Below are 27,630 nucleotides of genomic sequence, written 5' to 3'. Positions count from 1 at the left end.
AAGTATCCCTTAGAAGAAATGGAGTAGCCCTCATAGTCAAGAAGATTCCAAAATGTAGTACTTGGATGCAGTCTCAAAAACAACAGAATGATCTCTGTTTGTTTCCAAGGCAAGCCATTCAATATCACACTAATCCAAGTCTATGCCCCAATCACTAATGCCAAAGAAGCTAAAGTTGAATGGTGCTATGAAAATCTACAAGACATTCTAGGACTAATACCAAAAGAAGATAAGAAGATGTCCTTTTCATCATAGAGGAATGGAATGCAAAAGTAGGAAGTCAAGCTATACTTGGAATAACAGGCAAATTTGGTCTTGGAGTACAGAATGAAGCAGGGCAAAGGCTAGCAGAATTTTGCCAAGAGAACGCACTGGTCATAGCAAACACCCACTTCCAAAAACACAAGAGATTACTCTAAACATGGACATCACCAGATGGTCAACATCGAAATCACATTGATTATATTCTTTTGAGCCAAAGATGGAGAAGCTCTATACAGTCAGCAAAAACAAGACCGGGAGCTGACTGTGGTTCAGATCATGAATTCCTTTTTGCAAAATTCAGACTTAAATTGAAGAAAGTAGGGAAAACCACTAGACCATTCAGGTATGACCTAAATCAAATCCCTTATGATTATACAGTAGAAGTAACAAATAGATTCAAGGGATTAGATCTGATACACAGAGTGTCTGAAGAACTATGGATGGAGATTCATAACTTCGTACAGAAGGCTGTGATCAAAACCATCCCCAAGAAGAAGAAATGCAAAAAGACAAAATGGTTGTCTGAGGAGGCCTTACAATTAGCTGAGAAAAGAGAAGCTAAAGGCAAAGCAAGAAAAGAAGCATATACCCATTGGAATGCAGAATTCCAAAGAACAGCACAAGGACAGATAAGAAATCCTTCTTAACTGATCAATGAAAAGAAATAGAGGAAAACAATAGAATGGGCAAGACTGGAGTCCTCTTCAAGAAAATTAAAGATACCAAGGGAACATTTCAGGCAAAGATGGAGATAATAAAGGACACAAACAGAATGTGCTTAACAGAAGCAGAAGATATTAAAGGTGGCAAGAATACATAGAACTATGCAAAAAAGATCTTAATGACCTGTATAACTGAGATGGTGTGATCACTTATCTAGAGCCAGATATCCTAAAATGTGAAGTCAGGTGGACCTTAGGAAGCATCACTATGAACAAAGCTAGTGGAGGTAATGAAATTCCAGTTAAGCTATTTCAAATCCTGAAAGATGATGCTGTGAAAGTGCAGCACCCAATATGCCAGCAAAGTTGGAAAACTCAGCAGTGGCCATAGGACTGGAAAAGGCAAATTTTCATTCCAATCCCAAAGAAGGGCAATGCCAAATAATGTTCAAACTACTGCACAATTGCACTCATTTCACATGCTGGCAAATTAATGGTCAACATTCTCTTGGTGAGGATTCATCAGCATGTGAATTGAGAATTTCCAGATGTTCAAGCCGGATTTAGAAAAGGCAGAGGATTCAGGATGGGGAACACATGTAAATCCATGGTTGATTCATGTCAATGTATGGCAAAACCCACTACAATATGGTAAAGTAAATAGCCTCCAACTAATAAAAAATAAATGGAAAAAAAAAAAAAAGAAAAGGTAGAGGAACCAGAGATCAACATGCCAGCATCCGTTGGATCATAGACAAAACAAGAGATTTCCAGAAAAAAAAAAATCTACTTCTGCTTTATTGACTACACCAAAGCCTTTGACTGTGTAGATCACAAAAACTGTGGAAAATCCTTCAAGTGATGAGAATACCAGACCACCTGACCTGCCTCCTGAGGAATCTGCATGCAGATCAAGAAGCAACAGTTAGAACCAGACGTAGTGCTACCAAACTGGGAAAAGAGTACATCAAGGCTGTATATTGTCACCCTGCTTATTTAACTTATATGCAGAATAGATCATACTAAATGCTGAGCTGGAAGAAGCACAAGTTGGAATCAAGATTGTTGGGAGAAATATCAATATGCAGATGACACCACCCTTTTAGCAGAAAGTGAAGAGGAACTAAAAGCCTCTTGAAAGTAATTGAGGAGATTGAAAAAAGCTGTCTTAAAACTCATCATTCAAAAAACAAAGATCATGGCATCTGGTCCCATCACTTTATGGCAAATAGATAGATAAACAATGGAAACAGTGAGAGACTATTTTTGGGGGCTCCAAAATCACTGCAGATGGTGATTGCAGACATGAAATTAAAAGATGCTTGCTCCTTGGAAGAAAAGTTATGACCAACCTAGACAGCGTATTATAAAGCAGAGACATTACTCTGCCAACAAAGGCCCATCTAGTCAAGGCTATGTTTTTTCTGGTAGTCATGTATGGATGTGAGAACTGGACCATAAAGAAAGCTGAGTGCCAAAGAACTGATGGTTTTTAACTGTAGAGTTGGAGAAGACTCTTGAGAGTCCCTTGGACTGCAAGAAGATCCAACCAGTCCATTCTAATGGAAATCAGTCCTAAATATTCAATGGAAGGACTGATGCTGAAGCTCCAAACTTTGGCCACCTAATGAAAGAACTGACTCTTTGGAAAAGACCCTGATGCTTGGAAAGATCGAAGGTGGGAGTAGAAGGGGACGACAGGGGATGAAATTGTTGAATGGCATCACCGACTTGATGGACAGGAGTTTGAGCAGCTCCAGGAGTTGGTGATGGACAGGGAAGCCTGTTTTGCTGAAGCCGAGGGGTGGCAAAGAGTTGGACACAGCTGAGCGACTGAACTGAACTGATCTTCATTGCTGGAGGCCTCCTCCAGGAAGCCTTCCTAACTCGTCACACTTCTCCATCTGTCCATGCGTCTGTAATTGGGACCAGCATTTTCTATATTTGAAGTTGTCTGTGGGTCCCCTGGGGACACTGTTAAGATGCAGTTTCAGACTCAGGAGGTCCGAGGGGGCGAGGGTCCCCATCAGTAGGAAGCTGCCAGGTGCTGCCCCCTGCTGGTGTGGCCCCAGCTGCGGGGTTTGCGAAAGATCAGCCTCTGTCTGCGCAGGCGCCTTTGGGATCCTTCGCGGGCTGTTCAGGCTCCTGCCGGCCTTCCGGGCTCACAGGGAGAGCGGCTGGTTCCAGCTCTTTCCTATCCTGCCTCTTCTCCCACTCGGGTTTCTCCTGCCCCCCCCCCCCCCGCCCCAACTCACGCTGCCCACGGTTTGTACACAGACCTGAGCACACACAGGGAAAGCTCACCAATGACTGTTGGACGAGTAAATGAACAACTGTGGTGAGAGTCTCTAGGGTGTTGTTAACATACACGAAGGTCTCAGGAGCGTCCGGAGGAGAAACTCCATCAATGTCCCAGGAGACCTGGATTCTCAGCACCGTGGTCGGTGCAGTCAGGCTCCACTGTGTGGTCGTGGTGCCAGGCTTCTCATCCACACTCTGAACATTAAGACATTTTATCAAAAACAGACCAAACCCACCAGAACTGAACTCATAGATACAGAGATGGTTGGCTACTAGAAGCGGGGGTGCATTGTGGGCAAAACTGAGGAAGGTGGTCAAAAGTTACTTATTTATGTAAGACCTGGGGATGTAATGTACAGCACAGTGAGTTTAGTTAACCACACTGTGTTGTATGTTTGAAAGTTGCTAAAACAGTAGATCTTTTTTTTTTCTCTTTCTCTCTCTTATTTTTTATTTTGTTGGTGTTCTGGCATTTGGGAGCTTATTTCCCTACTAAGGTATTGAACCTGTGCCCCCTGCAGTAGACAATAAAAACTTTTAAGATCTACCCTTAAGAGAGTAGATCTGCAAAGCTCTTATCACACACAAAAATTTGTAACTATCTAGTCACGAGTATCAACCAGGTTTATTGTGGTGATCATTTTGCAGTATATGCAAATATCAAACCATTCTATTCTAAATCTTAAACTAATGGTATATGCCAATAATACCTCCCATTTAAAATTTTTCTCAAGGGTATTAGAATCCTACTTCTTCAGAGTTTTGATTTCATCTCTAGTGATATGTGTGACACTTGTTTAAAATTTAGTAAATAAGATTGTGTCATCTGGTCCCATCACTTCATGGCAAATAGATAGGGAAACAATGTAAACAGTGAGAGACTTTATTTTAGGGCTTCAAAATCACTGCAGATGGTGACTGCAGCCATGAAACTAAAAGACGCTTACTCTAGATAGTGTAACTAGATAGATAACTGCGGGGAGCGGCCTGAACCAAAAGGCTGACTCTGGGAGCTGCCTTGATCCTCAAGGGTCTGTTCGCAGACATAGCTCTCTGTCCCGCCACCCCTCTCTGGAATTTATTATCTAAGTTAAATCTTAACAGAACATTAGCAAGCCTTGAGTGCACACATGACGCAAATGGATAAGCCTTTCACGACCACCCTTAAGATAAACGGGATGCCCTTCTTATCCCTTGACGTTAGCAGAGAGTTCTGGTGATTGTTATCTCAAAGTGATGTTTATGGAAAAATATTTTCTCTTCTTAAGATTCTCTTCTTGGTTTAGTATAAACGTAACCCTGAGAAATAAAGAATCATCGCTGACTGCAGTGATCCTCTCGACCCCATCTGTTCTGTGTCTTTATTTCTTAGCCTAAAGGAACGCGTTGTGTTGCTCGCTGAAATCTTCTGGCTGGCCCGGCAGATAACTAGTGTCATCTAGTCCCAGGCCTGCCCTAGTAGGTGCTGAGGAAGGTTGGATTTTAAATACTCAGTGAGAAATCCTAATGGGGTTTGTAAGAAGTTGGGGAAGGACTCTTTAGGACAGAAGACTGTGTCCACAGGAGGAAGTGGGAGTGCCTCCAGTCTGTCCGGAGGGACAGGCCTCCACCAGTGAGACCTGCCTCCTCTCCTGCTTCATCTCCAGACTTTCTCTCACTCTAACCTGAGCTCCAACATGTCTTAACTGTTTTAGTTTCTCAAATCCATTAACCTCTCCTTTGCTCTGGACCTTTGGACCCATCTTTTTCTGCCAAGAAAACCTCCCCCCACCCCCCGCATCCTTTACTGACTGACTTTTACTCTCCTCTCAGGTCACAAGTGAGACACGGCTCTACCCAGCAGGACTCCTTCTCCCTAAAATGAGGCCCCCCCTTCCCTGTCCCCCCTCTCCTGACTCTCCTGTGTTGGCTCCTTTCTCCTCTCCTTCCTCCTTCAGCCTGGAAGAGCAGCAGCTGTGTCTCCTCCAGGGACCCCAGCACCTGACTGAGAACCTGGGAAGAGGAGGGCCCAGTATTTGGTGGCTGGCTTTGAAAGCACCAAGGCAGTAGGTGAACAACTTCCCAAGTCTCAAATGTGTCCACTTGCTTCTCTTTTCCCCTTGGACTTAGGACTTAGTGACTGATAAACTTCACTCACCTAGAGCCAGACATCCTGGAATGTGAAGTCAAGTGGGCCTTAGGAAGCATCACTATGAATAAAGCTAGTAGAGATGATGGAATTCCAGTTGAGCTATTTCAAATCCTAAAGATGATGCTGCGAAAGTGTTGCACTCAATATGTCAGCAAATTTGGAAAACTCAGCAGTGGCCACAGGACTGGAAAAGTTCAGTTTACATTCCTATCCCAAAGAAAGGCAATGGCAAAGAATGCTCAAACTCCTGCACAACTGCACTCATCTCACACGCTAGTAAAGTAATGCATAAAATTCTCCAAGCCAGGCTTCAGCAATCTGTGAACTGAGAACTTCCAGATTATAAGCTGGTTTTAGAGAAGGCAGAGGAATCAGAGATCAAATTGCCAACATCTGCTGGATCATCGAAAACGCAAGAGAGTTCCAGAAAAACATCTATTTCTGCTTTATTGACTATGCCAAAGCTTTTTTGGCACAAAGCTATTGTAGATCACAATAAACTGTGGAAAATTCTGAAAGAGATGGATATCCCAGACAACCTGACCTGCATCTTGTGAAACATGTATGCAGTTCAGGAAGCAACAGTTAGAACTGGACATGGAACTGGACATGGCATCACCGACTCAATGGACATGAGTTTGGATAGACTCCAGGAGTTGATTAGGGACAGGGAGGCCTGGTGTGCTGCGGTTTATGGGGTTGCAAACAAAAAGTCAGACACGACTGAACAACTGAACTGAACTGAACTGAAACTTCAGGTGTTTGGGGGGAGGGTATCAGACTAAGGACATCCGCATGATTTAAAGAGAAGACAGTCGTTGAGAGAAGGGAGAAAAGAACTGGGAAGTTCAGGAAGAGCATGGCTGTCAGTTGCTATGATTTGCACAAAGCCTGTCCTGTGTGTGTGAAAGAGGCTCCAAGAAGAACATGTCATGGAGACATTCCCTGAGGGCTGACTCGGACTGGTTCTCTGATATGCTGAGGCTCTGAGGTCAAGGCTGTGAATGGAAACTCAACTTTAAGGAAACACGTGTTGTGTCTCTTTGTATAAATAGTTGCTACTCTGCACCCCCAAACAAGCTGCTTAAATAGGGACATCACACATTTTACAATGTCCAAATCTCTCATCCACTCCTGAAAGGTTGTTGCTGAACAATAAGACACCAGGATTCTTGGCCTCTGGAGGAGATGAATTCAATCCGGGGCCAGAGAAGAGGCTGGATCGCTCAGAGCTTTTGTGTAATAAAGTTTTATTAAAGTATAAAGGAGATAGAGAAAGCTTCTGACATAGGCATCAGAAGGGGGCAGAAAGAATACCCCCCTCCTAGTCTTTAGCTGTAAGTTACATAGTCACTCACAGTCTGTTAATGAAAAGAAAGGAATGTCTTAGAATTTAGAATGGCATCAGATAATTCATCCCTGGCCATAAAACAATTGCCTTGAGTCTTGTAGAAGGGCAGATTACCAACAAATAGTTTCATTTACATAGATTAGGGGAACAATATCTGAGTAAGTAGGTTAGGCCATTTGGTGGAACTTACAGAGTCTGGGGTAAATTAACATATCTTAAGACAAACATTTCCATAAGAAAAAGAAATGTATTGATTAACTCAAGGTTTGAGAATAGTTAGCTTCAGGTGAAACCAGGTGTCATGGCAACACAGCATTTTAAAAGAAACCTCCTTTTAAATCTGTATAGAGAAGAAAAAAATATTGCTGGTTTGTTTCCTCCTGCCGCTTAAGAGAGATACAAATGTCTGGCACTTGCAGCCTATTTCCTCTGTTTGGAGACCCCTGGCCTTCCTGCCTGTTACTCTCTCACTCCCAGGGTAGGAAGTGTAAGAACCGCGGCAAGACAAAGGGGCGCCAGAGTATCAAAAGGCTTTTATTGGACAATCGCTCCCGGGCAGAGCTCCCACGCGCAAGCGAGGAAAAAACGGGAGTCTGCAATCTGCGGGGAGGCGTGGCAACACCTATATACCCCGGCGGATACCGAAGTGGCGGGACCAAGGTGCTGATTGGCCCTCTAGGTCCCGCGTCGGTTTTTTGATTGGCCGGAGTCTTCACGCCTTCGTGTCCATCAGTCTGCCTGGCAACGGGCTGTTGATTGGTGGATATCTGTCCCTGTCAGTCTGCCTGGCAACGGGCTGTTGATTGGTGGATGTCTGTCCCTGTCAGTCTGCCTGGCAGCGGGCTTATCTGAGACCTTTCGGTGGGGGGTTTTTCTGTCAGCATTTTCTGGCTGGCGCCTTTCCGCCTGCGTTCAGCGTGACCTTTCTGGAAGGACTGGCTATCCTTGAGTTCTATCCTTCAACCTCTGAGAACTCTTCACTCTCCCCAGAAGAGCAGGGCTGAGGGGAGGAGAAGGCTTGTGGTGTCTCCATCCCCAGCCCCCAGCACTTCCACCTTTCCATTCCCTCTGCCCTTGGACTTGCCCTTGGATTTCCTCTCATATTCATGCAAGGCTTTCCAGAGTTCTATCTCAGAGCTGAAATCTTCCTTAAGCCATCTTCTTTGTTGTTTAAAAGCTTATTCCCCGATAGTTGAGAGACTTCACTCAGGAGGACAAGGGGAGAACTGGGAGGGTGGAAAAGGCAGGAGGGTCTGAGGTGTTGATCAGTTTCTTATCTCACTTTTAAGCTAGGGTGTAGGGCACTTAACACACAGCAAAGGCAAACATCACAGCATTTTCACCAGAACCAGGTCCCCTACAACTGTGACAGGGAGGAAAAGTTACCTTTGTTGGCCCCTGACCTCCATGTCACCGGCAACCCGTCCCAACATCCAGGTCTTTGGTATGTTCTTATCTCTCCTCAAAGTGACAGTAAAAGTATTAGTTTCTCAGTCATGTCCTATTCTTTGTGGCCCATGGACTGTAGCCTGCCAGGCTTCTCTGTCCATGGATTCTCCAGGAAAGAATACTGGAGTGGGTAGCCATTATATTTTCCAAGGGATCTTCCCATCCCAGGGATCAAACCCAGGTCTCCCACATTGCAGGCAGATTCTTAACCAGCTGAGCCACAGGGAAACCCTCAAACTCATGTTTATTATCTGACTCCATTTGTTGGGTGGAAAATTATCTCATTAGCTTATTGCATAATGATGGCAAAAGAAAAGGAATGGTATCAAGACAAGCTCTTAATCCAGTGTTTCAAAGGGAAGAAATAAATCATTCCAGAAACTGCCCTCATGTAAAATTCCAAAGAAAGAGTGAAAGAAAGTGAAAGTTGCTCAGTCATGTCCAGCTCTTTGCGACTCCATGGATATAGCCCACTGAATTCTCTGGGCCAGAGTACTGGAGTGGGTAGCCTTTCCCTTCTCCAGGGGGATCTTCCCAACCCAGGAATCAAACTGAGGTCTCCCACATAGCAGGCAGATTCTTTACCAACTGACCCACCAGGGAAGCCCAAGTGCAGTATTAAACCAATGGGTTGTGATGATTTAGAAAAGGAAGCAGTGATCATTGGAACAGCCTCTTGGGTTCAATAAATAAAGGATTGTAATGCTGAATTAAATGCATATACTTATGAAGGCTGATGGATCTGAAGAAAACTGCAGTGAAATCCTAGCATTAAGATTTTAGCAGGCGTCTGTCAGTTTCTTAAGATGTTCTTGAGATACTGTACTGAGTGTGAGTATATATATCCACACACACACACATATATATTGATGTTAAGGTAATTGGTAAAGGGATAATGGTACTGTGTTTATCTTTATCAAGTATTTAGCTCTTAGAAATGTGTACTGGAGTATCAATGAGTGAAATTATATGTATCTGGTAGTCGTGCTAAATACTGGTGGCACTGCGGCAAAAGAGGAGAGTTTGATGAAACGAGATGGACAGCATGTGAATAATTGTTGAAGCTTGTTTCATGGAAGTTCAGTGTGCTATTCTACTTTTGGATATGTTTGACAATTTCCATAAAAAAAGTTCAAACACCTATTTCCCATGATAGGATATGGACAGATAAGAACTAAGTACAGGGTCTTTGATCAGGTAAATTCCCGGTGTTTTAGGGTTGGGAACTCACCATTCCTCACGATACTTCTTAACAGGTGGGCACAGTATAGAGAATTGTTATTCATTATGTAAAAAGAAACCTGTAGGTGGATCAAAAAGCAACAGTTAGAGCCAGATGTGGGACCAATTGATTCAAAGTTGGGAAAGGAGTACAGTGAGGCTGTATATTGTCACCCTGCTTTTTTATCTTCTATGCAGAGTACATCATGTGAAATGCCTGGCTGGATGGATCACAAGTTAGAATCAAGATTTCCAACAGAAGTATCAACAACCTCAGGTATATGGATGATACCACTCTAACGGCAGAAAGTGGAGAGGAAATAAAGAGCCTCTTGATGAGGGTGAAAGAGGAGAGTGAAAAAGCTGGCTTGTAACTCAACATGAAATAAAATTAAGATTATGGTATATGTTCCCAACACTTCATGGCAAATAGAAAAGGAAAGAGTGAAAGCAGTAACAGATTTTATTTTCTTGAGTTCCAAATTCAATGCAGGCAGTGACAGCAGTTATGAAATTAAAAGACACTTGCTCCTTGGTAGAAAAGGTATCACAAAGCTAGACAGTATATTAAAAAGCATACATTACATTGCTGACAAAGGTCCATCTAGTTAAAGCTCTGGGTTTTCCCATAGTTGTATCAATGTGAGAGTTGGAGCATAAAGAAGGCTGAGGCCCAAAGAACTTATTTATGCTTTTGAATTATGGTCTGAAGAAGAATCTTGAGAGTCCCTTGGTTAGCAAGGATATCAAGCCAGTCAATCCTAAAGGAAATCAACCCTGAATATTCATTGGAAGAATTGTTTCTGGCGGATACTTTGGCCACCTAATGTGAAGAGCTGTCTCATTGAAAAAGACCCTGATGCTGGGAAAGACTGAAGGCAAAAGGAGAAGGGGGTGGTAGAGGATGAGATGGTTAAACAGTTTCACTGATTAAATGGACATGAATTTGAGCAAACTCCAGGAGACAGTGGAGGACAGAGGAGTCTGGTGTGCTATAGTTCATGAGGTTGCAAAGAGTTGGACATAACTAAGTGAGTGAATAAGAACAAGAAAAACCAAGGGAATGAGGACACAATTATATTTAAAAAGAACATGGTTGCATCTGCAGACAGATGTTCTAAGGCTTGCTACCAGTGCCTCATGCAAGTTCATTCCAGAGTCCTCTCCTCATTGCCCTCACGTCTCAGTTTGCTCTCCAGACCTCTAGATTTCCCTCATTCAAAAGTAAGCCTGGGACGAGTTCCCTGGGGGCACAGTGAATAAGAATCCACCTGCCAATGCTGGGGACACAGGTTGGATCCCTGGTCCGGGAAGAATCCACATGCTGTGGAGCATCTAAGCCTGTGTGACACAACTACTGAGTCCCCTTGCTGCAACTACTGAAGCCTGCATACCTAGAGCCTACGCTCTGCAGCAAGGGAAGTCACTGCAATGAGTTCACACACCACAATGAAGAGTAGCCCCCGCTCTCCTCAACTAGAGAAAGCCGCATGAAAGCAACAAAGACCAAAAGACCAACACAGCCAAAAATAAGTAAACAAACAATCCTGGGAATAACCAACCTTCTTTCTTTCTCTCTCTTTTTTGTTTTTAATATCACACGTTGTGGCAGATGGGCTCTTAGTTCCCTGACCAGGGAAAATAAGATTAAACCTGTACCTCCTGCATTGGGAGCATATAGTCTTATTACCCACTGGATCACCAGGGAAGTCTCTTTTGTTGTTTTTTAACTTTTTGGTTTTTTTGCTCTGGATTGCTGATTTCAACCAGTTCCTTGATCAAAGTATGACCCTATGTGAGCAATCAATTCCTTGATCAGATTTCAACTCTATATGAGTGTTGCATCAACAAACTACAACAGGGTGAAAGAGAACTTTACATTCCACATACTATTCTTTGGCCACCCAACTATGGGTATCCCCAACACAAGACCAGATTCTTTCTTCAGAGCACATAGAATGTTGAAGGAGGGAAGCAGAGAGAAGATTGAGGACTGGGTCACCATGATGGGTCTGTCCACCCAAGTACTACTGAGTTCATCTCCTGGTCTCTGCAGTCCCATCCGTTCTTCTCAACTCCACCTCTACCACACAAGTCAGGTGATGAGTATTTCTCTCCTGGAAAACAGAGGAAACCCTGCATTCACTCCAGCCCAGTGTTTCTCAACCAGGAACTGGCTTTCCCAGGGATATCTCACCAACAATGTCTGGACAAATTTTTGGTTGCCACGACTGAGGGAGTAGGTGATAACTGCATTCAGTGGATAGAGGTTGGGGATGCTGTGACACACCCTGCAATGTACAGGTCCCCTCACCAAAAAAAGACTTGTCTGGTCCAAATGTCAACCCTGCTAAGGTTGAGAAAGCCTGCTCCAGCCCCCGTGTAAAACCTGAAATGCACAATCAAGCTCTTTCCTTAAAGAGAACATCAGATCATGTCACCCCATTGCTTAAAACTTTTCAACAGTTTCCCACTCTTGGTACAAAGATTAAAAACAAAGAAAAAAAAAAAAAAAAAAAACTCCTTAGCTCCTTGAACTTGCATGACCTGACACTCACCACCCCTCTTTTCTTATATTTTGCAGTAACCAACCTAACCTTATTCCTGTTTTTCTAGAAAGCTTCATACTTCCTCCTACCTCACAGGCACATGTTATTCTCTCTTATAAGTCAATTTCTGCTCTCTCACCAGCCTCTTCCCCTGTTCCCTGCTCACTGCTGCCTTCTAATCCTTTAGGAGACCTCAGCTCGAAGGTGACTCCATCACAGAGTCCCTCCCTGACCACCGAGCTGTCAGCAATCTGACATGAGAGGCCACATAGGGAGAGAAACCAGACCACCCCAGATCCTCAGCCATCCTGGCTTGGCCCACAGTGGAAATGAGGCCTGTCTGGACTCCCAGTACCAGTGGGATTCCCGGCTGTGGGCAGGCCTGTGAGTGAGCCCAGGAGGCCTGCAACAACCCTGCCTCATCAGCCTCATAACTGTACTGAGTAATGAGTAAGTGACCACTGCTTTAGGCCACTGATGTCTGAGGTGGCTGATACAGTGACAGACAGCAGATTCATTCTCCCTGGTGTTCCTGACTGTGCAGGAAGGAGAGCTCCTTCCTGTGGGGGGATTCCCCCCTCACCTCCTGCTCTGTCCCCTTCACAGGACTGCTCTCAGGACCTGAGTTTCTGAGTCCACTTGACAGGATGACGCTCTCTCCCCAGGAGGTCAGTGAGTGGAGGTGGGGAGACTGTTCCCCTTTCCATCTCACCATCCTGTCCATCAGCCTCCCTGGAACTGCAGCCCTGCGCTGGGCAGGGATGGTCTCACTTAGTTAACTCATGAACCAGAATATGTTTAAAAGGGTCAGTATCTATTTCAGTAAGCAGGGAAATAGCTGAAGTTTTTCACAATTTGTGTTTTCCCATACTATAAAGGGGAAATCACTTAAAGAATTGAGACTAGGCTTCGCTTGTGGCTCAGATAGTAAAGAATCTGCCTGCAATGTGGAAGACCCAGGTTCAATCCCTGAGTTGGGAAGAGCCCCTGGAAAAGGGAATGTCAATCCACCCCAGTACTCCTGCCTAGAGATTTCCACAGACAGAGGAGCCTGGTGGGCTACAGCTTATAGGGTCGCAGAGAGTCAGAAACAACTGAGCAACTACACTTTCTTTCTTTTGGGGGAACTCCCCAGAGCAACACCATCTCTCTTGAACCTGGGTTTTTACTGAGGGTCCCCTTCCACTCTGTTCACATAAATCTCTACCTGTCTCCTGCAGGAGACCGATCCTCATGGGAAAACCCCTTCCCCATGAAGGTCTCATCAATTGAATCAGGCTCCATTCTCTGTCCAGTCAGGAAATCTCAAGTTTACATCCTCAGTTTAGCATGAGGGGCATTTCTTGGGGCTCAGGTCAGTAAGGGTGGGGGCATTTGAAGGAGAAGATGCTATTGGTTTCTGGGTCTAGTGTGAGCCTCAGTCTCCCAGACAATGGATTTCCCTCAAGAATCCCACTCTGAGAGGCTCCTGAGAGTCTGGTTCTTTAAGTCTTTGACCTGATAGAACAGGAAGGTATATAAGCCTCACTTAGCTTCTATCAGGAGGGGAGGCACAGGTTTCCAACAGTAAACATAACTTTTAAAGGGAAAGATACAAACTACAATGGTATTAAGTATAATTTTCTTAATTACTCTGCTGCTTCTCCCTTATCTAGGTCTCTGGGAGAATCCCACTTTGTTATTGAGCAGAAGGGGGTTGGATTTCTTCCTGTTCTGTTACCCACCCTCCCATGTCAGACCCCAACAAGCCTCCTTTGCCAGGTGTGGCTTGTTCCAATAGAACTTGCTCTGGAGCACATGCTCTCCCCTAAAAGCCCTCCAGGGGCTGCTGCTTGTGGTTCTTGCCAGTGGAGAAGGGCGGGGTTCTTGCGAGTCGGGGCTCAGCTGTGTAGCTACATGCCCAGATCACAGTGCCAGGTGCATCGCCTCTGCCCACGGCGCCGTGGCCGCCATCTTGAATCACGCCCCGGGAGCAGCGTCTCTGCACACGGCCCTCCGCGGTGAGGTGTCACTGGAGCCATTTCTCCTCAGGGAGTGTTCTCTGAAGGGCCAGGGATGCTGAGGCCTCTGCAGGAGGTGACCTGTGAGCAAGTGAAAGTCAACTCAGCACAAAGGGAAAGAAAAAAGGTTAGATTTTTATTTTATGACTCAGATTCTACTTTCTGTTGTTTAGTTGCTCAGTCGTGTCCAATTCTTTTGTGACCCGGTAGACTGAAGCCCACGATGCTCCTCCGTCCATGGGATTTTCTGGGCAAGAGTACTGGAGTGGGTCGCCATTTCTTCCTCCAGGGGATCTTCCCAACCAGGCATCAAACCTGCATTGCCTGTGTCTCTGGCATTAGTAGGAGGGTGCTTTACCACTGAGCCACTTGGGAAGACCCAGCTCCTACTTTTACTCCAGGGAATTGTTGGTGGGCTTTGCTAGTGATTGTTTTATCAGCAACTGGCCTCCTGGAATGTTAAGGGCACCACCTTACCTTTAATGACTCTTTCCTTTGTTACCTGCGGTGATAATCCAATGAAGAGAAAGAGACCGGTTTCTTCCCTAAGCCCGAAGAAATAATCAATTTTATTTTTACCCACAAAGTAACTCCCTCTTGGCAGGGGATTGATGTTGCTCCTGAAATTAGTGGAAGTCCTTGGTGCTCTTCATTTGAGGAAGGCAACTGGGTATTGTTTAAATAGGGAAGGGTCTAGGCATCAGGGTGCAAGAGAACTGGGTCTGGGCTCCTGGGTAAGGGTCTAAGATGGCCTCATCACTATGGATACTGTGTCTATGCTTGTGAGAAAGGAAGGAGGGGGCACAATGGTTAACAGAATGAGGACAGGAGCATAGATATTAAGAAAAACAGGATCCCAGAAAAGCTGGCTCGAACCAGCTACAATCAAGATGGTGTTGAGCATGATCTGGTCACTGACCTCTAACTCATTACACCTTCATTAGAACACTAAAAATCATTCCCCTCCCACCATGACAGACACTGTGATAGTTCCAAGGCTGACCATAAAAGGCCAAAAAAATGTGCAGTGACCCAGTTACTGACACTCCCTGTCCCTTCCTCAGAATAGCAAGACTGTTTCTCCCACTCGCTATCCTATGAAATTCCCCAACCCATAAAAACTCACAACCCCATACTTTGGGGGCACTCTTGCCTGCTGAGAAAGTCCACATTCTGTCTGTGGGGTGTGTACCTCCCTGAATGAGTCCATTTTCACTCTACTTCAGCTCACTCTTGTATTCTTTCCTGTAGAAGCCAAGGACCCCTCACTGGACAGCTAGTCTCAGGGCTCCCAGGACATGATATTTCCTTTTCCTGCACCACTGGTAACCTGGAGAATGAAGGATAGAGATTATAGATCTAAACTAATTATAAAGTAGTTGACCTGTATTTAAGAAGAATTCTTATTTATTGTCCTAGTGTCTCTTAAACTCTAGCAAAGTCTGGTTTCTGCTTTCCCAGCAGATTTTGCTTTTTTAACTTGTTTTGTTTTTAAAATCTACTTTGCTATGGGATTTTAGGTCTTCCCTGATAGCTCAGTTGGTAAAGAATCCACCTACAATGCAGGAGACCCTGGTTCGATTCCTAGGTTGTAAAGATCCGCTGGAGAATGGATAGGCTACCACTCCAGTATTCTTGGGCTTCCTTGGTGGCTCAGCTGGTAAAGAATCTGCCTGCAATGTGGGAGAGCTTGGTTCAGTCCCCGTGTTGGGAAGATCCCCTAGAAAAGCGAAAGACTACCCACTCCAATATTCTTGCCTGGAGAATTCCATGGACAGTCCATGGGGTCACAAAGAGTTGGACATGACTGAGTGACTTTTGCTTCATTTCACTTCGTGGGATTTTAAAGGAAGGTTGTAATTGGTTCTCATCTGCTCCCCAGCTGGACGACACACACTTCATCTCCCTCTATGGCATTCTCTCATCCTGGCTCCAGACCCCATAAGCCTGCTGCCTCCCGCTTTCTGAATTTTCCAGACCCCAAGTGGGAAATCAGGGTTTTCTACTTCACTCATAACACAGGTTTATGGCATGGGAGTCTCCTCTACAAAGCTGATAACTCTGCTGGCTTCTAGCAGGAGGTAAAGCTTGAGCCATACTTGAAGAGGTTTCTATCATATCCTGTATCCCCCCTTCTTTGGGGATGGTGATCACTGGGGACAGGGCTCTTCAGCTCTCTGCCTCTCATTCCCAGACCTTTGCTCTCCTCTGACTTGGGTTTTGATCTCTTTTCTGTGGAGGAAATCTTGGTTGGCTGTTTTCTTGCCAACTGTGCTCTTTATACCAGCACCAGTACCCTTTAAGCTATAACCTCAAGAATTCCATTTTCATTCCTTTTACCAAACATTCACACCATAGCAAGGGACAGTTAATTTAATATTCTGGTAAAATATCTTTCCATAATAGTTTCCACTTATTGAACATCTCTTCTGTGCTAGGAACTGCAGTAAGCACTTTCACATCAACAATAACTCCATGAAATTGATACTACTTTTCAGTACCCACTTTACAGATGAGAAACTTTGTTCAGGGAATACAATTATCACCTGGAGGTGGAAGAGTTGTCCCTCTTAGGAGGTGACCTTCCTTATTTATCTGATACATCTGCTGGGAACCTAAGAGTTTCCAATTTTTAGAGGGATCAGGTAGAAAGAAAAGACACTTTTTAGTTCTACCTCAGTTCAGTTCATTCACTCAGTCATGTCTGACTCTTTGCGACCCCATGAATCGCAGCACACCAGGCCTCCCTGTCCATCACCAACTCTCGGAGTTTATTCAAACTCATGCCCATTCAGTCGGTGATACCATCCAGCCATTTCATCCTCTGTCGTCCCCTTTTCCTCCTGCCCCCAATCCCTCCCAGCATCAGGGTCTTTTCCAATGAGTCAACTCTTCACATGAGGTGGCCAAAGTACTGGAGTTTCAGCTTCAGCATCAGTCCTTCCAATGAACACCCAGGACTGATCTCCTTTAGGATGGGCTGGTTGGATCTCCTTGCAGTCCAAGGGACTCTCAAGAGTCTTCTCCAACACCACAGTTCAAAAGCATCAATGTTTCAGTGCTCAGCTTTCTTCACAGTCCAACTGTCACATGCATATGTGACCACTGGAAAAACCATAGCCTTGACCAAATGGACCTTTGTTGGCAAAGTAATGTGTCTGCTTTTTAATATGCTGTCTAGGTTGGTCATAAGGTCTAATTTTCCCAATTATTGTAATTCATAATTATCTTGAAGGGAAGGGTTTCATTAACAATTTTATGAAGCCATCAGGCTTTCTGCTAGATTTATAAAATTTCTTACAAAGTTGACCAGCATGTTCTGAAATTTATCAGAAACCTGTCTTTATCAAAAGTCCTTTATATGAATCTTCTTGAACATGAAACACTTCTGCAAAACTGTCCAAGTACAACAATAGCAATAAATGATATAAGATCTTTCCATAAGTGTGCATCCTGCACTGGTTAATAATTGTATTTCTCTTGTTCATCTGTCTTACATAATTTGCATTTCCAAGGCTCCATCCAGAGAGCCTAGAAGTGTAAAAGAAAGAGGAATTTTCCTCTCCCCTACACAGTAAAGTATACATAATGTAAAACAAACCTTTTTAACCATTTCTTAAATGCACTGCTCTGTGTCATTAATTATATTCACATTGTTGTGAATCCATCTCCAGAATTTCTACATCTTCCCTTTAGATTTTATTAGGTTTGTCATAGCTTTCCTTCCAAAGAGCAGGTGTCTTTTAATATTATGGCTGCAGTCACCATCCGCAGTGATTTTAGAGTTTCTACATCTTCCCTTTAGATTTTATTAGGTTTGTCATAGCTTTCCTTGCAAAGAGCAGGTGTCTTTTAATATTATGGCTGCAGTCACCATCTGCAGTGATTTTAGAGCCCAAGAAAATAAAATCTGTCACTGCTTCCACTTTGTCCCCATCTATTTGCCATGAAGTGATGGTACCAGATACCATGATCTTAGATCTTTGAATGTTGAGTTTCAAGCCAACTTTTTCACTCTCGTCTCTCACCCTCATGAAGAGACTCTTTAGTTCCTCTTTGCTTTGTGCCACTAGAGTGGTATCTTCTGCATCAGTTCAATTCAGTTGTTCAGTCATGTCCGACTCTTTGCGACCCCGTGGACTGCAGCACACCAGGCTTCAACTGTGTATCTGAGGTTATTGATATTTCACCTGGCAATCTTGACTCCAGCTTGTACTTTATCCGGTCTGGGATTTTGCATGATGTAGTCTGCATATAAGTTAAATAAACAGTATGACAGTATACAGCCTTTTTGTACTCCTTTCCCAATTTTTGTTTGTCTGAAAAGTATTCATTTTTCCTTCACTTTTGAACAATTATTTCACAGATTACAGAATTCTAAGTTGGTGGTTTTTTCTCTCAACACTTAAAACTTTTTCACCCTACTCTGTCCATGTTTGCTTGGTTTCTGAGGAGAATTGGATAAAATTCTTATCTTTATTTCTCTACGGCCAAAATATTTTTCTTTAATTTGAAAATTATATGCCCAGTTGTAGGTTTTTTTCCCCCCTCATTTCTGTTATACTGCTTTTTATCTCTAGCATTTACTCTTGGTTCTTTCTTAGAATCTCCATCTTTCTGCTTCTATCGCCCATCTGTTTTTATATGCTGTATCTTTATCCATTAGAACCCTTGTTATATTATTCATGTTATTGTTATTGTTGTTTAGTTTCTCTGTAATGTTCGACTCTTTTGTGACCCCATGGACTGTAGACCACCAGGCTCCTCTGTCTATAGGATTTCCCAGGGAAGAATACTGGAGTGGGTTGCCATTTTCTTCTCCAGGGGATCTTCCTGCCCCAGGGATCAAACCCAGGTCTCCTGCATTGGCAGGCAGATTCTTTACCACTGAGCCACAAGGGAAGCCATAGTTGCTTTCAAATTCCTCATCTGTTATTTCCAACATCCCTGCCATGCCTGATTCTGATGATGCTTTGTCTCTTGAAAAATATTTTTCTTTTTTCTTTTGTCTTTTGGTATGACTTGTAAATTTTTCTTGAAATGCAGACATGATGTCCTGGATTAAAGGCATTGCAATAAGAGGGCTTTAGTAATGAGGAGGTGAGGTGTGAGGGCGGGCAGATCCCATGATTAGGTCTCAGCCCCTCAGTGAGCCTCTTCCTCTGGACTGTGAACCTCACAAGTGTTTCTCATTTTTCTCTCCCCTACCTCATCCCTTATATGGGACAGAATGGCTTGAGACAGCTGGAGCTGGGTATTTCCCTTCTCCCAGGTCAGTTGGGCTCAGTTAATACCCTAGAGGATTAGACTCCAGTACTAGTTTTCCTCTAGGGATGACCTTCTTAAGAGGACTGAGTGTTCTGGTCTATTTCAAATTGGCTACCCCGTATCACCCCACTTCCAGCAGGAAGGCTGAGGGGATTTTCCCTGGCATTTCCTGTAGGATCCTGGTGAAGCTCCTGGAGGTAAATCTCACAATATTGTGAGTCCCCCCATGACTGGGTCCCCTGGAGTTTTTACTCTCAGATTGTTCACACTGAGCCTCCCGCAGTTTGTCAGTTATGGCTCTGGTTTCCTCCCCAAGTGCGGATTCCCATGGTGGTTTCACCCTGAGGAAGTCTCAGCTTCCTCTGTTCACCATGGGCTTCCTCAGTCTCAGGGGTGGCAGTTTGCCTCCTCTGACAGATGCAAGAGCAGGTCTCCCTTTCCTTTTTTCTTTTTTTTTCTTAATCTCCACTCACCTAAGTTATCTTATCCAATACCATGGATTTTCTTTTAATTTTTTTTTTTTTTTGCTCCCGGGTTTGCAGAAGACTGACTCTCTGGTTTTGGCCAAGTTTCTCCTCTAAGCAGCCCTCTTGACCACCCAGTTTAGATCAGGGCTTACCAGCCATCTCCAGCCACTTTCACTTCCTGTTCTCCATATTCCTCATCAAACCTGATGTTATCTCGTTCATCCATTTACTTTTTTACCGTCTGTCTCTCACTACTTCAATGTAAACACCATGAGAAGATAAACCTTACATATCTTGTAGTCCATTGATTCCCAGTGCTTTGAAAGGTAGATGTATGGTAGATATTCAAAAGCACTTGTTTAAAAATAATTCATAATTTGTTCAGTCATGTTGCTATTGCTAAACTTAGAAGTTAGGATATTTCTAAATCCTATTACAATTTAATAATAACCATTGCTCTGAGAAACATTTGTATATAAATAAAATTGTGCATAAATAGTTTTCTATAAATGACTTTTTTGTCTTCATCATCTTGTAGGTAAAAGTCAAAGAAGATGAATATTTTTAAGGCTTTTAATAGATATTGTTAGATTATGTTCTTAAAAGGCTTTTCTAATTTATAGTTTACAAATAGTAGATTACAGTACCTATCACACTTTTCATTAGCATGGGGTATTCTGGTTTTTAAAGAGTGTTGCTAATTTAATAGGTGAAAATGAATATACTTATATGTTTACATTATTTGTATTATTTTGCTGAAATTTTCTTTTTACCTCTTCCTTTTCTAGATTGTGAGCCTAATGAAAGCAGGGTTTTCATCTTTTTAGGTATATTATTTTCTGAGGACACCCTTATCAACTCTTAGCAGTTTCTGGACAACCTATCTCAGTAATGAACTAGTTTTCCAAAAGGCTGAAAACACAATAACTGAAGCTCCCAGTATTATTATAATATCTTAATGTTGTTGTTTAGTCACTCAGTCATCCTGTTTTGTGACCGCATGGTCTGTAGCCTGCCAGGCCCCTCTGTCCATGGGATTTCCCAGGCAAGAATACTGGAGTGGGTTGCCATTTTCTTCTCTAGGGGATCTTCCCGACCCAGGGATCAAACCTGGGTCTCCTGATTGGCAAGCAGATTCTTTACCACTAACCCCCAGGGAAGCCATTGGCCCAAATTGAGAAGTTGTGCTTAATTTTTTACTTCAGGACTCTATATGATAGTGAAATGATGCAAATATGACTGAGGGCCAGTGGGAAGTGACACGGGAACTCATCACTAACAACAAAGTTCTGAAATGTGAGTGTGACTTCTTTCCATGAATTAGATCACATTCGAAATTTGTATACTAGTATGACCCTTACTGATTTGCTTTCTTGAGTGGGAGAGAAATTTTTGGTGCTAAAGCCTTTCTGCTGGTTACAGCCATACTATCCATAGAAATATACAGTGAACCACATCTGTAAATTTAAATTTGTAATAGCGATGTGAAAAAGTTAAAAGGTACAAATAATAGTAAGATATTTTTAAGCCAGTGTGTCAAAAATACTACATCAGCATGTAAAAAATGTAAAAAAATCATTGAGAAAAAAATGTAAAATCATTGAGATAAAAAAGAGTTTTATGCTATCTTTGAAATCTGTGTTGTATTGTACAGTTAAAGGACACTTCAGTTTGGATCAGATGCATTTCAAGACCTAAAAATTGCCATGTGAATAGTGCTACTGGGTTTTCATGGGTTCAAGGGTGGAGTGAATATAGCTTTCAATGCTTGGAATGATGTTCCTCATAGGTTTCATAGTTTGGGTTCCCCAGTCATAAACTTTGAGGCAAACATTTGAGTGAAAGTGGCTTAATTTAGAAGTGATCCACATGTAGGGAGTGAAGTGAGACAAAAATAGGAAGGAAGCTAATAAAAAGTGTGTCAGCAAGAAAGTTACTGCTTTTGCAACTGGGCTCCTTCCCTTGGGGTCACCCTGGTAGACAGAATTATTCCAACTCACAGACAAGGGCACTGGGGCGTTTATCGACCCACTCCCCATCCATCACTGGTTAAGGGTTGAATCCAAGGTTTTTGGCTTGCTTTGCATATGGCCCCAGTGTGCTTCCATAGCTAGACAGAGGCCCTAAGTGGAGAGTGTCAGATAAGCAGTGAGCTCCTTAGTCCTGGTCAGGAGTCAGAGGACACGAGCTGGAAAGTAACAGCTTCTGCTCCAGCAGGTCACACTGTCCAAGGAGGGATCCTGTTAGCCTCAGGAACCCTAGGGACTTGATGTCACTGAGACTCTGCTTTATACCACTCGTCCTGTTCACTTATGCATTCCTAGCTCCTGGAATAGTAGGTGTTTATTAAATACTTGTTGACTGTATGACTTTCCCTGACTGCCTGCTTTATTCTTTCAGGCTCTCAATGTAAATGGGGCACATGGTTACCAATCATGGGTCAAGTCCTTAAAACTCCCTCATCAGAAAGGAAAAGAGATTTTCCCTTTCTAGCTCCAACAAAAAACAAAACAAAATCACCCCCACCCCCCCACCACCCCCACTCAACGTTCTCAAGGAAGAAATCCAGTTCGTCTGGTTAGCCATGAGGTTATCTCTGGGCCAAGCCCTTTGGACACAGACATGGCATATGATGATTGGCTAGATTTCAGCTGGGTGCCCACTCCTGAGTTTACAGAGGTGGATATATTACTAGGAGGAGTAATAGAGAAATTGTCACTATATTCAGATCTCTGGATACCCACAGCATTATGTTTAAATTGTGAATCCCGTTTTCCTATATGTCTTGATTGAAAATGCTTGAGGACCAGCATTATCTCAGTTGAACCATTTTAGTACTGCTCTTATACCTGCTGCAGATTTAACACTTAAAGCTTTGACTGTTTGGCAGAGATCCTGTAGACCAGTCATCTTCAACTTTTTGGAACTAGGGACCAGTTTCATGGAGGACAACTTTTCCACAGACCAGTGAGAGTGGATGAATTCAAGATGATTCAACTACTTTATTTATTGTGTACTTTATTTCTATTATTATTACATTGTGATATATAATGAAATAATTATAAAACTCACTATACTGCAGAATCAGGGAGCCTAGAGCTTGTTTTTCTACAACTAGATGGTCTCATCCAGGGGTGATGGGAGAGAGTGACAGCCAAAGTGTGTTGCTTATGTCCAGTCTACTTTGTGATCTTGTTTTGGTTGCTGTCACTGCAGAAAACCCTGCTTTACAAAGATAGCTTGTTGGAAATGGAAGCAGGCTGTTCAGTGCTTTGTGGCAATCTCTTCTCCAGAGAATATCCTGTGGCAGGATATTCTGCCTTGACTTTAATCTAGAACGTATAGAAATTTGAAGTTGTCTCAAACATACTTTTTAGGTCACCATTACAGTCTTAAGAAGCTGATCCTCTTTCTAGCATGAACAAAGTTGATTCACCTGGCTTATTCACAGATGGGTCGCAGATCCATTCCTTCCCAGTTCGAGTCTTTTGTGGTTGGGATGTAATGCTCAAACTCATTAGAAAGCTGAGATAGGTGATCACACACCAGCTGGGAGAAAGAAGTCCCTGGTTCATTCTCTTTCAAAATCTCTGCTAATATTTGAAACACATCAAAAATCTCAATGTTCACTTGTCACCTCCATAGATCCAGTTTGGCATTGAATGCAGCCACTTTATTTCATTGGATAGCTGGTTGCTACATATATGTGTTGCAATGAACCCATAAGTGAAGTAGAACTCTTTATATTTTATCTTAAGTTTTCTTTTTGTTGGCAGTCTTATCATTGGGCCTCTACCCCGTATTAAAGAAACTCTCCAGCTATGTTTGTTTTTTACTCATTTTGGCTAAAGTTAGCTTGTGGGCTTACCAAAACTGTGATGGAGACAAGTGTGCAGCACAGAAAAGAGCCATTGATGGAAGTGGTAAATAAAATAATGGGCAGGTCTTGTGCACACTAAAATTAGTGATGGATTTTGATTTAAAGCCTATCATGAGATGTGGCTGTCCAGTTGAAGTACATCAACTTGTGCTGCTGTACAGCCTGCCAGCAGATGCAGCTTTTCACTGGCCGCTCACTGAAAGGGTTTTGATCTGAGTCTGCAAGCAGTTGCCTTATTTTGGTCTCTGTGCCGTCAACCTCTCTGCTAATGATAATCTGTGTTTGCATGTGCTCCCCAGTGCTAGCATCATCCTTTCAGCTCCTCCTCAGATCATCAGGCATTGGATTCTCATAAGGAGTGTGAAACCTAAATCCCTCACATGAGCAGTTCACAATAAGGTTTGTGCCTCTATGAGAATCTAATGCTACTGCTGATCTGACAGGAGGCAAAGCTCAGGTGGTAATGGGAGTGACGAGTGGAGGGGCTATAAATACTGATCAAGCTTCTCTTCCTTGCCCATTGCTCACCTCTTACTATGTGGCCTGGTTCCTAACAGGCCACAGACCAGTGGTTGAGGACCCCTTCTGTAGACCATATAATAATTAATAGTTTGCACAGATACAGATTTCCACCATGTGTCCCTGAGGTTTGTTTGGAAATGAATCTTCAAGTCCAATGAGATTGAATTTCTCTTAAGATATTGTTTTGTCCTCCTCACTAGAGTCAATGGCTGTCTTCATTAACTAGGCATAATATATTTAATGTTCAATGTTCATAATATATTCAATGTTCATCTGCTTTGTGGCATACGGCAGTGTATCCATCTTGACAAATAATATCCTATTGCATGTAATTCCAGATTTCATTTACCCATTCATAAGGTGGTGTACACTTGCTTCCTCCCAGCCGTAACACCTTTACCTTTGTATGAATAATGGTGTTATAACATTTGTAACTAAGTTTTCAAGTGGACATATGTTTTCATTTATCTTGGATAGATAACTATGAGAAGAATTGCTGGGTTATGTGGTAACTTTGTGGTTATACCATTTTACATTCCCACCAGCGGTATATGAGGACCCCAGTTTCTCTGCATCCTCTCCATTACTTGTTATTGCTCCTTTAGTCATAGTATTGAACCATTTCAGATCAGTAAACAAGTGCAGATAGAGGTCTTATGACATCTCCCTGGTGTTTGTAACTTCTGTGTCTGGCCTAGTGGTCCTGCACTGAAAGGCATTCACTGAACATCTGTTCAAAACAAAGTTTTATTTGTATGTTGTTTTAGGTTTTAGTTTTTAGAAAATGTTCTCACAAATTCTGAGGCTCACAGTAACCCTGTAGGAAATAGGATGAGTGAAGTATCTGGTCCTCTGGCTCTAGAGCCACTCTTCTCTGAACAATTTAACACTGGATTTCAACATTTCTTCTAAACATAGTATTAGTTTATTTTCAGAAAAGAATGCTAAAAAGTTTCAAAAAAATCTTAGTTTTAAAAAATACAGTAGAAGCTGAAGGGACTGAGTGTATTTGACAGTTTAGAGATGATAACTATGGTCCTGAGATAGTTGGAACTGAAGAGAACAGTATGGGGAATAGTGACAAGGGAAGTCACCAGACTTCCAACTTCAGCAAGCAATTTCTTCATCTTTGAAGCAGAACTAGTAGCTGAACATTTATAGGGATGGAAAATGTAGAGAATTTCAAAGACAACTGGAAATTAGGTGAGGAGTGATTATTTAGATTGTAGATTGCATTATCTGAGAAAGAGTTAACACCAGAGAGATGGGTAGTTGAAAACTGACAATTTTAAGCTCTGTCTTCCTTTTTGCAATAGAAAATTTCAAACATGCCTGAAAATAAAGAAATAGTATCAAGAAAATTGTATAATAAGCCACCATCGTGCCCATCAATAGAAAATAATCAACACATTGCCATTGTTACAACTTTGAGTTATAAAAAAAATGTTTGAATACATTAAGGATTTCTTTAAAATTGATTTCTTCTCCAGCTTATTGAGATCTAATTGACAATCAAAAATTGTATATATTTAGATGTACAACTTGATGATTTGACATCCATATACACAGAAATGCTCATCATACCAAGCCAATCAATGTATCTATTACTTCACATCTTAATCATTTAGATTTTTTTCTCTCTTTTATGTTGCAAACCCCCAAGCTCTACTCTCTCAGCAAATGAAAAGGACACAGTATAGAATTGTCAATTGTAGCCACATTGCCATACCCTAGTTCTGCAGGACATATTCATCTTGCATAACTGAAGCTAAAAGTCATTATTAATAACACCATTTTAGCCAACGTGCATGGGAAATTATCAAAGAATACTGAGGTGATCTTGTTATAAGCCCCACAAACTTTGATCTTTCTTCATTTAGAATGAAAGGGAAGAAAAGCTGCTGAGCTGGTAAGGCAGCCACACAAATAACTTACCACTTATGAGTGAGGGCCCAAGATTTTGTTCTCAGTCCTACTATAGTCATTGATTCATTCAGATAGCATATTCTTGGCACTTTTCACACACTGACCATCCACCAGTGGGCTAGTCTTGCTGGGTTGGACTTGAATCCAAATTAAGATTCATCATTTACTGATTCGAAGACCTTGGAGAAGTTCTGTCTTTGAGCCTCATTTTTCTCATCTGTAAAACAGATAACACCTCCTGGAATAGGTCATTGCTGGGAGCCATTATGGGAGATCCCACCCATGATGAGGTCATGAAGAAAATACCTGATAGGCAAGGCCGTTCAGGATCCCATCCATGACGAGGTCATGAGGAAAAAACCTGACACGCAAGGCCATTCGGGATACAAGGTTGGCCTCGGCCTCTACCCCACCCTGTATCCTCCCTCCTTTTCTGTTGTTGTTCTTGTTTGCCCTGCTGCAGATTCTTGTGTTGCCTGCCGAGAGTTCTCCTGCTCCTCTTTCACTGAATAAAGACCAACTTAAAACACTAATTAATAAATCTCCTGGACGCTGGTACCCTATGAAGGGGCCAGGGATGAAGGAAATGCTTCAATTCAAACCCTTTTGCTGGCATTCTGGCTTGTTTGATAAATGTGTGCTCTCATTGCAAAAAATGCTCATGATTGTTCTAAACATCCTAAGCATAGTACGCTAACAAAAGAAACTATTAAGCATAGGTCCCTCCGCGGGGTGAGAAAAGCTCCACAAATATAATAGCCATAAATGTGCCTAATAGAAAATACTTTAGATAGAGATTAGCTGGTGAGTTCCTGCAGGTAGTTAACTTTTAGACTAAGAGCCTGTTTTGTGCTATATCTGCTGTTTTTGCAATCCTTTGCATTTCTGTTCTGTAAACATGTAATGCTATCTAGTTCCCATGGAGATGACACCTATTAGAAAGAAAATAGATTAATCACAAGAAAAACAGGGCCGGCTACTGAAGTTGCTTAAGTCACACCACGTGCAAGCCATAAAATGTTAGCAGGCCTGAAGGCCAAATGATAAAGAAGACCCTTGTGAATGAAAAGTATGTGGGTGACATCCTGTTTCTGTTGAAGGTCAAGTTGCTGTAATGTTTTGAGATGACCTGTGTGTAAGCAATATGCACTTCCCCCCAAAAGACGTTGTTAAGGGTATAAAGGGGCAGTGCAAAAATAAACTTCAGACTTAGCCACCGAGCTATGGCTCACTGTGTCTCTCTCTCGCTGACGCCATTCATCCTGAGAGTACCCCTGGATCCTGCTGGGGCAAGGACCCCGGCAGGTCATTGTTTGAGTGAAAAGTGAAGTAAGTTTCCCACAAATGCACATAACCTGTGTTCTATAACATATGCCACTGTTACATGTTTGAGTTATAAAAAATGTTTGAATACATTAAGGATTTCTTTAAAATAGATTTCTCCTCCAGCTTTATTGAGCTGAGCTCATGATGAAAGAAATCATAAGGCAATCTCTCTGTCCCAAATTCCCCTTGTAAGAGGGCAGCAGAAAGCTCACAAGAGTTCCCCCCACAATGTAACCTGTGAGATGCAAGACATCTCACATGTTGTGGAGATCTCTAATGACAGCATGAATTCAGCTTTTGAAATCATTTGAAG

At 42.7% G+C, this 27,630-nt stretch overlaps 1 protein-coding gene and 1 long non-coding RNA gene across 2 annotated transcripts in view; one reads left to right on the top strand and one right to left on the bottom strand.

The window, feature by feature from the left end:
- The window catches only part of LOC122686751 (ATP-binding cassette sub-family C member 4-like), a 2,082,459-nt gene that overhangs the window by 1,736,340 nt on the left and 318,489 nt on the right, over positions 1-27,630 (top strand). The window lies entirely within an intron of this gene.
- On the bottom strand, positions 1,291-18,090 carry LOC122686766. Its single transcript, XR_006338893.1, has 3 exons — positions 18,080-18,090; positions 8,336-8,341; positions 1,291-1,433 (listed from the first exon to the last, which is right to left on the bottom strand). It is a non-coding gene; the product is annotated as an uncharacterized LOC122686766 (long non-coding RNA).

This window comes from Cervus elaphus, chromosome 30 (assembly GCF_910594005.1).
Source record: "Cervus elaphus chromosome 30, mCerEla1.1, whole genome shotgun sequence".
NCBI classification, from domain to species: Eukaryota; Metazoa; Chordata; class Mammalia; order Artiodactyla; family Cervidae; genus Cervus; species Cervus elaphus.
This window is presented reverse-complemented; position numbering and strand designations above follow the sequence as displayed.